The sequence below is a fragment of the Bos indicus x Bos taurus genome, chromosome 13 (assembly GCF_003369695.1).
Source record: "Bos indicus x Bos taurus breed Angus x Brahman F1 hybrid chromosome 13, Bos_hybrid_MaternalHap_v2.0, whole genome shotgun sequence".
In the NCBI taxonomy this organism is placed as follows: Eukaryota; Metazoa; Chordata; class Mammalia; order Artiodactyla; family Bovidae; genus Bos; species Bos indicus x Bos taurus.
In genome coordinates this window covers 11513422-11526605 of record NC_040088.1, presented here as the reverse complement: position 1 = coordinate 11526605, position 13184 = coordinate 11513422, and the positions used below count along the sequence as shown (strand labels likewise).

The 13184-nt window shown below is 44.2% G+C and overlaps 1 non-coding gene across 1 annotated transcript; it reads left to right on the top strand.

The window, feature by feature from the left end:
• Positions 1-1144: 1144 nt before the first annotated feature.
• On the top strand, positions 1145-1295 carry LOC113903755. The gene has a single exon (XR_003514294.1). It is a non-coding gene; the product is annotated as a small nucleolar RNA SNORA79 (small nucleolar RNA).
• The last annotated feature ends 11889 nt before the right edge of the window (positions 1296-13184 follow it).

The following is a 13184-nucleotide window of genomic DNA, read 5'->3' as shown; positions in this document are numbered from 1 at the left end:
TTCATGGTGTCAAAACAGACCCTGGATCAGAAAGAGGCAGGCCAGGACCTCTAATGTCAATACATAGGCAGCTGGGAAGTTCAAGGCCATGGCCACAGAAACACAGTGGGTTCAGGTGTGGATAATATTGTCCAGAAGACAGGGCACCAACAGCAGGGTCCAGGAAACAGGAGGTGAGATGTCATAGAAGTCCCGGGATTCTTGTGTGTGGTCCTTGCGTATGGGAGCAGGCACGTAGGAATCGGGGATATCTGGGCAGTGATAGACTGAGAGCTCCTCCCACCAAGGAGACTTTCCTGACTCCTTTTCCAGGAGCAAGGCCCCTCAGCAGCCTCCCACCTCCCTGCTCTAGTTACCACATACCTTCCTTTACAACCGACAGCTTTCCTGGCTGCCTCAACCACTGAGCTCTCCTTATTGGCAGGAACCACATCTCACAGGAGGTGCAAAATGCTATGTAAAGGGAAGAGCCTGCCATTCAGGTTGACTGTGTGGGGAGGAAAAAAAAATCACTCTGGAACCGAAAGACAGATTAGAGCTTTCCCACTCAAAGTTTTGCTGTTTTGAGGACCAGCACATTGGCACTGCCTGGAGCCCTGTTACAAAGGCTGTGTCTTGGGCTCCACTCAGACCTCCTGAATCAGAGTCTGCATGTTCACAATAACCCCAAGTGATTCATAAGATCATTATAATTTGAGAAGCAGTGGGCTAGAGAATTGAACTTGGACCTCTGGGACTCTAAATTTATAGTTCTTTGAACTCCCACATTTCCATAGTGCTTTGAAAGTCATACAGTACTCTGATAAATTTTCTCTTAATGCTTCCCCAGGCTGAATTGAGTAAGGGAGAAAGAGTATATTATTAAAAAAAAAAAAGAATGAAAGAAACAAACAAAAAGCCTAGAACTCACTAACAGAGTGCCTACTCTAAACCAATCACAATGCTATAAGCTGTCACAAAATACATTCTCTTAAGTCACTAAAGCAAGCACTAAAGTTAGGGGAATAATGGGCCCATTTTCCAGATGGAGTCAGATTAAGAATGATTCACAAACTTTACCAAATTCACTCAATTTGCACTTGCTCAGCTGTGAGAAACAGAGAGGCCATTCTGGTCTAACTCAATCAGGTCCTTATACAGAAAATAAGTGACTCAGTTCCTCTCACTGCTTGGAGCCTTATGTAGTGGGATTTTAGTCCATAATATATCTAAGCTGACTTGTCTTCACTCAGGGCACCATGGGAATGGGTTGGCTGTCCATCAGTGCTTTCTGATTCTTGTGGAGTCCAACAGTTGGAAAAAAAAAAGAAAGAAAGAAAAAAAATAGGTGACTCAGAATCCTAGGATAGGAAATTCAACAAGACCAAATGTTATGAGCCTTAAAGGGGACAGCAGTCAAGAACCAAGGTACCTGTCTTTGTTTCTTGAGAATCCAACTTGCCCTTGAGATGGGAATTCTTGTGCAAGTGATTATTGAGGGAGGCTCCTAGGAGGAAGGTGAGAGGGAATCAGGACAGGGAAGGGGAGAGAGGAAATCTAAGCAGGAATGTCATCTCAGGTGGAGACCAGGTCCAGCCTGATCACACAGGGAGCTCCAGGGTATGAATGGCACAGAGTCGGCCTCATCTTGAGTCGGGACGCCAGCCTCCTGTACTTCATGTGAGTCAGTCCTTGCAGCTGGTTGCTGGGGACAGAGGAACTAACCCACCTGGCTGGAAAGCCCTAAGGTTGAGGGTTTCTCTGGGGAAGGAACAACTTTAAGGTGTTAGCAGCCAACGTGCACAGAAGCTGAATGTGTAAGGGCACCAGTGAAGGGGAGGGTCAGCAACAGTGTGTGTGCCTCTTGTCTTTCCTTCTTGGGAACAACCTCTGCTCTAGCATGAGGCATCACTGTCTCTCTCTGCGCTCTGCTCCCTTCTTCCCACTGCTGAAAGCAGTCCTCCAGTGGCCCACATGTATCTTGTGTGTGTGTGTGTGTGTGTGTGTGCGCGCACGCACGCACGCGCGTGCGCGCGTGCTCTGTCCCTCAGTCATGTCTGACTCTTTGCAACCCCATGAACTGTAGCCTGTCAAGCTCCACTGTCCATGGAATTTTCCAGGTAAGAATACTGGAGCAGGTTGCCTTTTTCCCCCTCCAGGGGATCTTCCCTACCCAGGGATGGAAACTGCATCTCTTGCACCTCCTGTACCAGTAGGCAGATTCTTTACCACTGTGCCACCTTCTACTGTCTTCTAATTCAAACTTGCATCTGACCCAAAATGACCATTCCAGTTCAACGATGCCTCTGGACCAAAAGGTTTCAGCTCGCATCCTCACTGCTCAAGCCTCTTAGCGAATGCCAGAGAGTGAAATCTGACTTGCCATCCTTGGGTCCCAGCCAACAAGTGGAGCACCCTTGAGTCACATGTCCACCTCAGTCCAATCACCTGAGACCTGGAGTGACATAGTAGAACATAAGCAGGAGAACTAGGGGGTGGGCTTATTCTTCTTAGAAAAACTATTTGTGGGTCAGGCAGTGATGGAAATTTCCAGTTCTGCTCACTAGCTGAAATCCAAATTCACATTTCTCTGATGTCAAAGTTTATATTCCTGCCACATTGCTTCCCCTTCATAATGTGGTTGTTCAGAGCAACTCTGCTTGGGTTAAAACCCCAGCTCACCCACTTGCTAATCATGAAATCCTAGACAAATTAACCTCTCTTTGCCTCCATTTGATCATATAGGAGGTGAAAACAGCAGCTGCCTCATAGGATTGATACGAGAATTAAATGAGTTAATATGTGCAAGGTGCTTAGAATAATGCCTGGTGCATAGTAAGCATAATAGAAGTGGATGCCAAATAAATGAATATAATAATTGAATTTCTCAGACTTTCTCAGTAAGAGAGACAAGGAGTTAAACAGGCCTGACCCGACAAGGCATAAGCTGGCCAGCACCCCGGAGACTGTTGGCACGTTGAGCTGTCTGGGATGAAGCCCTGGGAGACAGACAGGAATGTCACCATTGTGGCTCAGGCAAGAAAGACTTTTCTGACCCCTTTCCAGGAAACCAGTGCCATGGCAACTCGAGATGGCCTAGGGCAGCATGACATATAAAAGCCTGCAAGGACCGTGCTGATCATGACATTTCTAATATTCTGCTATGGATGCTATAGGTGCCTGTTATGGATTGAAACTTCCTCCCCCACCCTCCCCACCCCACACCCACATATGGAAATTCATATGTTGAAGTCCCAACCCCACTACTTAAGAATGTGACCTTATTTGGAGACAGAGTCTTTACAGAGGTAATCTAGTTAATGATGGAGACTTTAGGGTGGGTCCGATCCCAAAATGACTGGTGTCCTTATAATAAGGAGAGATTTAGACACAGACACATAGTCTTCCTAAAAGGAAGACGATGTGAAGAGACACAGGTAAATGATGGCCATCTACGAGCCAAGGAGGGAGATCCTTCCCTCACAGTCTTCAGAAGTCACAGACCTTGACAACACCTTGATCTCAGACTTCCAGCCTCCAGAACTTTGAGACAATGTTTCTGTTGTTCAAGCCACCCAGTGTAAGGGTTCTGTATGGCTAGCACCTAAGCCAGTATTTTTCAGTCTTCAGCAGGCACCATGCTAGACACTTCATGTGGGTGCTTAGTTGCTCAGTCGTGACAGACTCTTTGTGACTCCATGACTATAGCTCACCAGGCTCTTCTGTCCATGGGGATTTTCCAGGCAAGAATACTGGAGTGGGTTGCCATGCCCTCCTCCAGGGGATCTTCCCAACCCAGAGATCGAACCAGGGTCTCTTGCATTGCAGGCAGATTCTTTACAGTCTGAGCCACCAGGAAAGCCCAAGAATACTGGCGTGGGTAGCCTATCCCTTCTTTAGGGGATCTTTTTGACCCACGGATCAAACCAGGGTCTCTTGCATTGCAGGTGGATTCTTTACCAGCTGAGCTACCAGGGAAGCCCACTTCATGGACCTTGGTTAATTAATCTTCCTACTCATCCTGAAGGACTTTTCTGGTGGCTCAGATGGTAAAGAGTCTACCTGCAATGCAAGAGACCCAGGTTTTATCCCTGGGTCTGGAAGACCCCTGTAGAAGGGAACAGTAACCTAGTCCAGTATTTTTGCCTGGAGAATTCCATGGACAGAGGAGCCTGGAGGGCTACAGTCCATGTGGTTGCATAGAGCCGAACAGGACTGAGCTACTAACACTTTCATCCATCCTGAAGGGTAGAGGTTGTACAGTACCAGTTTACAGACAGGAAACTGAAGGTCAGAGGAGGTGAGTGCTCTGTCTGCAATCACACAGTAAGTAAAACACAGGGCTGAACCTTGAACTCCTCGTCAGCCTGAAGAGTGCTGGGCACACAGGACACACTCGTCTACTCCTTGGGAGCCTTGAGGCATCATCACTAGACCAAAGGCCAGGCTAACATCCAATCCAACAAAGCTTTGAGTGGGAGTCAGAGCTGTCTTTCCTCAAAAAATTAAAATAGAACTACCCTATGGTCTAGCGATCACACTTCTGGGTCCACATCTGAAGAAAATGAAAGCGCTGTGTCAAAGAGATATCTGCACCCAGATGTTCATTGCCGCATTACTCCCAACAGCCAAGACACGGAAACAACATTAAGTGCCTACTGATAGATGAATGGGTAAAGAAAATGTGGCACATATGTACAGCAAAATACTATCCAGCCGTATGAAAGGAAATCCTGCTGTTTGCAACATAGATGGGCCTTGAGGGCATTATGTGTCAGGCAAAGAAAGATACTACAAGATTCCACTTACATGTGGAATCTGAAAAAAAGAGTGGGGGGGCATGGAACCCAAACTCATAAAAACAGATATCAGATTTGCAGTCACCAGAGGAGAGAGGTGGGGGCTGGGGGAACTGAATGAAGGTGGTCAAAAGGTGAACATTTCTACTTGTAAAATAAATGAGCACTGGGAATATAGCATACAGCGTGATGACTGTAGTTAATGCTGCTGTATGGTATATTTGAAAATTGCGAAGAGAGTTAAGTCCTAAAAGTTCTTATCACAGGAAAAAAAATCCATTTCTTTTTTTTTTTTTTTTGTATCTATGTGAGATGATGGATGTTAAATTATTGTGATTATCATTTTGTAATATATGTAACAGTCAATCATGCTGTACTCCTTAAATGTATGCAGTGCTATTTAGCGATTATATCTCAATAAAACTGAAAGAAAAAAAGACTGTCCCTCCCCTGGGGAAGATCAGTTAAGAAGCCAGACCCCAGGATGAAGCAGGTCTTTCCTGAACCCCTCCCTGTCTCAGTCTCCAAGAAGCAGAAGGACTGGGAATCGAAGTTTCTTTAAAGCCCTTCCTGTTTCCTGGTTCCTGCCCCAGCCTCCAGCATCACCCTTTTCTGAACAGCCCCTCTCTCCCCATCTCAGTGCAAGAGCCTCTCATGCCTGGGAGAACAAGAGAACTGCTCTTAATTATCCCCCTGGAGGAGAGGCCATGTTTGAGGCTGACTTGTATTCCTGGTAGGAAACGTTCTGCCTCTCACCAAAATAAGCTCACTGACAACTCCCTCTGGGGCTTCATATCTGAGACATAGAAAAGACAGTGTCATTCCTTTGTGTGAGAGATGAGAGATCCCCCAACAAAAGAAGCCCAGCAGAGGGAAATCAGAGAAGAAAGGAGAGGCAGCTGCAGTCACACTACACACATGGCTCTCTCTCCTAAATTAAATCTTCTTTTAATGAATATACGGTGAACTTTTCTGATTATAGGGGGAAATAAACGTTAATTTGTAGAAAATTGGGAAAACACACCAAACAAGCACAAAGAAGAAAATTTAAATCATCCCCAACCCCAACTCTTAAAGAATACCGCTATTTATACAGGAGGAAAAAAAATTAATTTTTCATACAGGTACACGTTTTTGTTGTTTAGTTGCTAAGTCGTGCCCAACTCTTTTGTGACCCCGTGGACCATAGCCAGGCTCCTCTGTCCATGGGATTTTCCAGATGAGAACACTGGAGTGCGTTGCCATGTCCTTCTCCAAGGGCTCATCCCGACCCAGGGATTAAACTGGAGTCTCCAGCATTGGCAGGCGTATTCTTTGCTACTGAGCCTCCTGGGAAGCCCACAGGTTCTCATAGATGTGTAAAATTCATTCTGTTTTTTTCCTGCTTTACAAATAGATGTCTAAAATTGATTCTGGTTTTTTTCCCCTACTTTTTCCACTTAATATGTAGTAAGATTTGTTCTGGGCCAAGTCAGAGTGCAATTTGTTTTCTAGTATTCACTCTCCCAGGCTTCCCTGGTGGCTCAGACAGTAAAGAATCTGCTTGAGATGTGGGAGACCTAGGTTCGATCCTGGGTTGGGGAGATCCACTGGAGGAGGGCATGGCAACCCACTCTAGTATTCTTGCCTGGAGAATCCCCATGGACAGAGGAGCCTGGCAGGCTACAGTCCCCGGGGTCACAAAGAGTAACTCAGCTGGTAAAGAATCCGCCTGTAATGCAAGAGACTGAGGTTTGATTCCTGGATGGGGAAAATCCTCTGGAGAAGGGATAGGCAACCCACTCCAGTATTCTTGGGCTTCCCTGGTGGCTCTGGTGGTAAAGAAGCCACCTGCAATGCAGGAGACATGGGTTTGATCTCTGGGTTGGGAAGATTCCCTGGAAGAGGGAACAGTTACCCACTCTAGTATTCTGGCCTGGAGAATTCCATGGACAGAGGACCTGGCAGGCTACAGTCCATGGGGGTCAAAAAGAGTCAGTCACAGCTGAGCGGCTTTCACTTTGATTCACTCTCCCACTCTCCCTTTGGTTACAGAATCCACCAAAACCTTGTAAGATTGTTCATGATATTTTTAAAACTACATTTCCCAACAACCTAAATGTCCATTGACAGATGAATGGATAAAGAAGATGTAATATATATATAATATATATAATATATATTATATATACAATGGAATACTACCCCTCCATAAAAAAGAATGAAATAATGCCATTTGCAGCAACATAGATGAACTTAGAGATTGTCATACTGAGTGAAGTAAGTCAGACAAAGACAAATAGTATACGATATCAATTATATGTGGGATCTTAAAAAATGTTACAAATGAACTTGTTTTCAAAACAGAAATAGACTCGGATGTATAGAAAACAGTTACCAAAGGGAAAAGGTGTGGGGGGGGGATAAATTAGGAGTTTTGGATTAGCAAATACAACCTACTATATATAAAGGAAACAAAAAGAACCTACTGTAGAGCACAGGGAATTATATTTGATACCTTGCAATAACCTATAATGGGCAAGAATCTGAAAAGGAATACAATTATATGTATTGGGTTGACCAAAAAGTTTGCTTTATATATATATATATATATATATATATATAAGAGAAGCCCATGGACCCAAACTGAAGAGTGACCCCTGCTCACTGCAAGTAGAGAGAATCCTCACCCAGCAATGAAGACCCAGTGCAGCCAGAAATAAATTAATTTAACAAAGTCAAGAATCCTTATACATAAACCTGTAGGTATATTACTGATTATTTCTTAGGAATGCTTAAGGTCATATAATACAAAATTTTTTATGTTTTTTCTTTCATGATTTTTATGTGTTTGTTGTAGGAAGGTATCCAGCTTGAAATTCCACCTGAAAGTTCTCCTATACACATTTTTATTTATATAGATTTGTAAGATTCACCCGTATTTATTTTTTATTTTTATTACCCTCTTCTTCCCATTTGGTTAGGAAGGAGTATGATCATGCAAGCTCTGGAGTCAAATTTCCTAGATTCGTGTGTGTGTGTGTGTGTGTGTGTGTAACCTTGGGGAAATTACTTAATCTCTCTGTATTCCACTTCCTTGTGTTTTTTTTTAAATAGGTTCTAACAGTGCCCCTTATGAAGATATGAGAATTTAGTAAAACATTCAGAGCCAAGCATATGGGAAGTGCTCACTAACCATTCACTATTATTTCTAGTCTTTCTAGGATTGTTTATGACATTTGCACATGTGCTCAGTCGCTCAGTCACATTCGACTCTTTGCCTCCCCATGGACTATAGCCTGCCAGGCTTCTCTGCCATGGAATTTCCCAGGCAAGAATGCTAGAGTGTGTTGCCATTTCCTTCTGGGGGATCTTCCTGACCCAAGGAGCGAACCCGCATCTCTTGCATTGCAAGTAGATTCTTTACCACTGTGCCATCTGAAAAGCTCCATTATGACATTTGCTTTCTATTTTAAAAAATATTTAGATGTATTCTAAACTATTTCAACTCTGACTGCCCACCACTGATAATTTTCACTTCCCATTCTTAAAATGTTTATTTTATATCTTGACATTTTCCAGTCTTTTTTTTTTTTTTTTCCCAGAAAAAAAAATTCAGGTGGTATAATACTGTCTCTGCATACTTGTGGATGTTTTTACATTGTCTTCCAACAGGAATGACCTCTTGCTTAAGCACAGAACTTGAACGTAATCTTCCTTCAAAGCTTTGACTCTGTTTCTTTTCTTCTTCTGTATTGAATGTTGTGGAGAAATTTGCTCTCATGTTGGTCTGATTTTTCTCCCTTTCTTTTAAAAATGTTTACCTTCAAGTATACTCTTAGGATTGTTTCTTCATCCTTGAGATGTTAAATCTTCCCTGGCAGGGACTGTGTGACGGTTCTTTTTTCTTATTATATGAGAAGACTTTCCATCTGTAGATTCGTCTTTCTTTAGCTCAGTCAACTTTTCTGTAACTGCGCCTTCAGGTACTGCTGCTTCTACAACGAGCACTGCTATATTGTTTTCTTTTGCTGAGAACAACGTTCTATATTTCAAATCTCCTGAATATTCTCCTCCTTCCTTCTGATCACTTTCAGCCCTTCTGTTTTGGGAGAACTTCCCAGTCATAGAGACTCTTTTTTTTTTTTTTTTTTTTCAATTTTTTGGCCATACCACTTGGCATGTGGGATCTGAGCTCCCTGACCAGGGATCGAACTCTAGTCCTCCTGAAAATCTCTTAAGTCTCTCCATTTCTCTCCATCCCAACTACTCCCATTCTAACAGGTCTTCCTGCTTAGCCCCATACCTCTACAATTCATTCCCCACTGAGCAGGAGGAAAAAAAAAACATCTCTTTTAAAATCACTTAAGTCATTCTTCTCTCATCTTGTAACATCCTTTATTGATTTTCCATTGCATTTAGAATAAAATACTGTCCTCAAGGCCTCCAACAAACTGCATGGTTTGGCCCTGTGGTTCCTAAGAGCTATCTACCAACCTATCTGACTGTGGCCTGTTGGGGTTGACAGCATTCTAGGATGGGTCCAGAGCTCGGAGTGGTAGGGAAATGCTAAGAAGGTGGAGACTGGCTTGTGAAATACACCCCAGGCACATCTACCAGGACAAGGATAAAAAGAGGCAAAGACACAGGAGGTGAAAACACTGTATGGAGGAAGAAGCGGTCACGGTTTTGAGGGGCCATTAGGTTCCAGGTTCTAAAAATCAGACCAGGAAAGTAACAAAGAACATATTTGTTGAGCACCAACTACGGGCAAGCACTGTTCTATATGTAGCCAATTTCATCTTCCCATCTTTATTAATTATCCCCTTTTTCAGTAAAGAAACTCTGAGAAGGTAAATGACTTGCCCAAGATCCCGTGGCTAGTAAGACATGGGAGCAAAGATAAAACTCAAATCTGCATGACTTTAAAGTTTCTGGTCTTTATCTTTTGGCCTCCCTTTCAGGTAAATTCCAACATGGTGGCTGAGGAAGGAGCCGTGTGGAAGTGGAAGGCTTTCATAGGTGCCCCAGATGGAGACCAATTCTTTGATTTCAAGGACCCCCCAACCTTTTAGGCTAAGTTTGCTAAAGCAATACAAGCAGATGTTCCTGGCGGGAGGACAGCTTTTTCCCATGTTCCCTCCTATGAACCCACTGTGCTTGTTATCCTGTGTCCACCTAGCAGAAGGAGGCCTTTTGCCATCTGCTCTTCATGATCCTCTGAGATGGCAGAAACAAGCAGCAAAAGGAGCCTGGACTGCCAAGTCACCACATGGAAGGTTATCCATCAAATGCCCAATTACACTGTCTCATACACACAAAAAATGGAAATTTTATTGTTGAAAAGGTCACTGAGATTTTGGACTTCTTTGTTACAGTAAACAGCATTGATTACACTGACTAATATTAATACAAATAATAACACAAGTTTAAAAGCAGAGGCTCCAAGAGCCAAGGTTCATATTTAAGTAGTCCCACGTCAAATTCAGGGCTCCTTTCCCCCATGGCTTGCTACCCCTGGCGACCTGAAGCTAGTCCTGGCTCAGGCTCCAGCTCTCTATAGAACTCAAGGAAAGTCACTTCAGTGACCTCAGCTTTCCCATATGCAGAAGGAGAGCTCTGTTCTGGATGGTGGCATGGGGGTACTTGCTCTCTGAAGGCAAGTCTTACTGCTGCCTGCAGTCCAAATGCATTATTTTTCAGTGACCCCATGCACAGTCACCACCCACATTCCTTGAGTCAGCAAGTCATTCACTGCGAGAGGAGGGTCAAAACTTTTCTTTTCCCCAAAAGAATCATCCCAGCTGGTTATATAATCATCTACATTTAGAATGCCTTTACAGTAACCATGGAAACCATGACATGTGTGCAGTTAAACTTTGTTCAAAATCTGCAGATGAGGATAAAGAAATGGTTCCTTATGTGGACCTGAGAGAGACCAGGATAGTTCTTCTCCTTCTTCAGTGGGACTCAGATTGACTTCTGGCCAAGAGGAGTCAAGACCAGGAAGAGAAGGGCTTTCCATATGGGGGTGACCAATATCTGAGCTGAATTTTGCCAGTTTAAACTGAGATTTTCCAGGCACAGAAGAGAGGGGTAGGGAACTGTAGATGGGAGATAGAGCATGTGCAAAAGCCTGGAAGTGTGAAAGACCTAGGAAACAAGCAGATGGTTATTTTTCAAGCACAAGTGTGGTGAGGGGTACAGTGGAGAGGAGAAAGCTGGAGAGGCAGAGTGGAGGTAGGTCATCAAGGCATTTGTGTGCCAGGCTCAAGAATTTAGACTCAATTCTATAGAGTCACCAGGAGTGTGGGAGGGGCTTGCGGAGGAGGTGAAAGGGGAGATGCTCAGCTCTCCTACTTCGCCTCCAGACCTACGGAGTCAGCATCTCCCAGGGTAGAACCTAGGCTTCTATACTTCTCCGAACGTTTCCAACAGTATGGTGGTCCCTGAAAAGATTAAAAGCAAAACTATCATATGACCCAGCAATCCCACTTCTGGGTATGTATCCAAAATTATTGAAAGCATGGTCTCAAAGAGGTATTTACACACACACACACACACATTCATAGCATCATTAATCACAACAGCCAAGAGACAGAAGCAACCCAAGTATCCACTGATGGATAAATAGATAAAGAAAATGTGGTCTATACACACAATGGAATATTATTCAGCCTTTAAAAGAAAGTAAATTCTGACACATGTTACAACATGGATGAACCTTAAGGACATTATACTAAGCAAAATAAGCCAGTCACAAAAAGACAAATACTATATGATTCCACTTACATGAAGTACCTGGAATGGTCAAAACCATTGAGATAGAAAGAATGATGGTTACAAGGAGCCTGGGGAAGGGTAGTGGGGAGTTATTATTTAATGGACATGGAGTTTCAATTTTGCAAGATGGAAAAGTTCTGGAGATTTGTTGCTCACCAATGTGAATTTAATTAACGTCAACAAGGGTTAAGATGATAAGCTTTATGCTACGTGCATTTGTTGGTGTTTAGTCACTGTGTTGTGTCTGACTCTTGCAACCTCATGGACTGTAGCCCACCAGGTTCCTCTCTCCAGGGGATTTTCCAAGCAAGAACACTAGAGTGGGTTGCCATTTCCTTTTCCGGGGGATCTTCCCCACCCAGGGATCAAAGCCGAACCTTCTGCACTGGCAGGTGGATTCTCTACCTCTGAGCCACCAGGGAAGCCCCAAGTGCTTTTGTTGCTGTTGTTCAGTTGCTAAGTCATGTCTGCCACTTTGTGACCCCATGGACTACAGCATGCCAGGTTTCCCTGTTCTTCACTATCTCCTGGAGTTTGCTCAAGCTCATGTCCATTGACTCAGTGAAGCCACTCAACCATCTCATCCTCTGTAACCTACTCCTCCTGCCCTCAATCCAAAAGACCCAGCATCAGGGTCTTTTCCAGTGATTTGGCTCTTCACATCAGATGGCCAAAGTACTGGAGTTTCAGCATCAGTCCTTCCAGTGAATATTCGGGGTTGATCTCCTTTAGGATGGACTGGTTTGATCTCCTTGCTGTCCAAGGGACTCTCAAGTCTTCTCCAACACCACAATTCAAAAACATCAATTCTTTGGCTCTCAGCCCTTCTTTATGGTCCAACTCTCACATCTGTACATGACTTCTGGAAACTTTCCAAGTATATCTGAGTTCCCACAGCTGGGAGCCCTGGGGAGTCACTGATAGAGTTATGAATTACTCACAGTTAGGGGCATTCTGAGGCCAAACTGACATTTCAGAATGAGCAACCTGGCTGAAAAATGGAAGAGTGGATCAGATGGGATCAAAACTGAAGGTGAGAAACAAAGCAACCAGCTGGGAGATTGTTCCAACATTCAGCCAAGAAGAAGTAGGGCTCTGAAGTCCTGAGCCCCGTTTTACAGGTGAGAAAATGAGACTCCAAGTGGTAATTACCTTGCAGCAGGTCCAGAGTAGGTAGGATCACACCTAAGTAAGTATCGTCCCAAGAGGTCAACCACACAAAGCTTACTGCTCTTCATGTCCAGCGCTCAGCTCCTGTTCAAGAAGCATGCTAAAAGATACATGTGGACTGGGAGAAAAGGAGACTCACTAACTGGAGGAAATGGCTGAAGGGCCTCCAGACCATCACAGGGCCTTGGACCAGGCCCCACGGAAGGATGACCATGCTGAACACTACTGCAAGCTTCAGGGACCAGAGCTGCTCCTGCTTTGGGCCAGAGGAAACAGCGAACGCCAGCAGGGATTCAGCCTCCTCCCAGGCCCCAAGGACATTTCACTGTCTCCTCTCACCCCAGGCCCTCTGTATTGGTCTTTCCTCTACAGGGAAATTTCTCTTTTCTCTTTCAGGAGCCAGTTTAACCCTTACTCATCCTTCGGATCTCAGCTTTAACCACAAAGAAGCATTACTTCCCACGCACATACCTG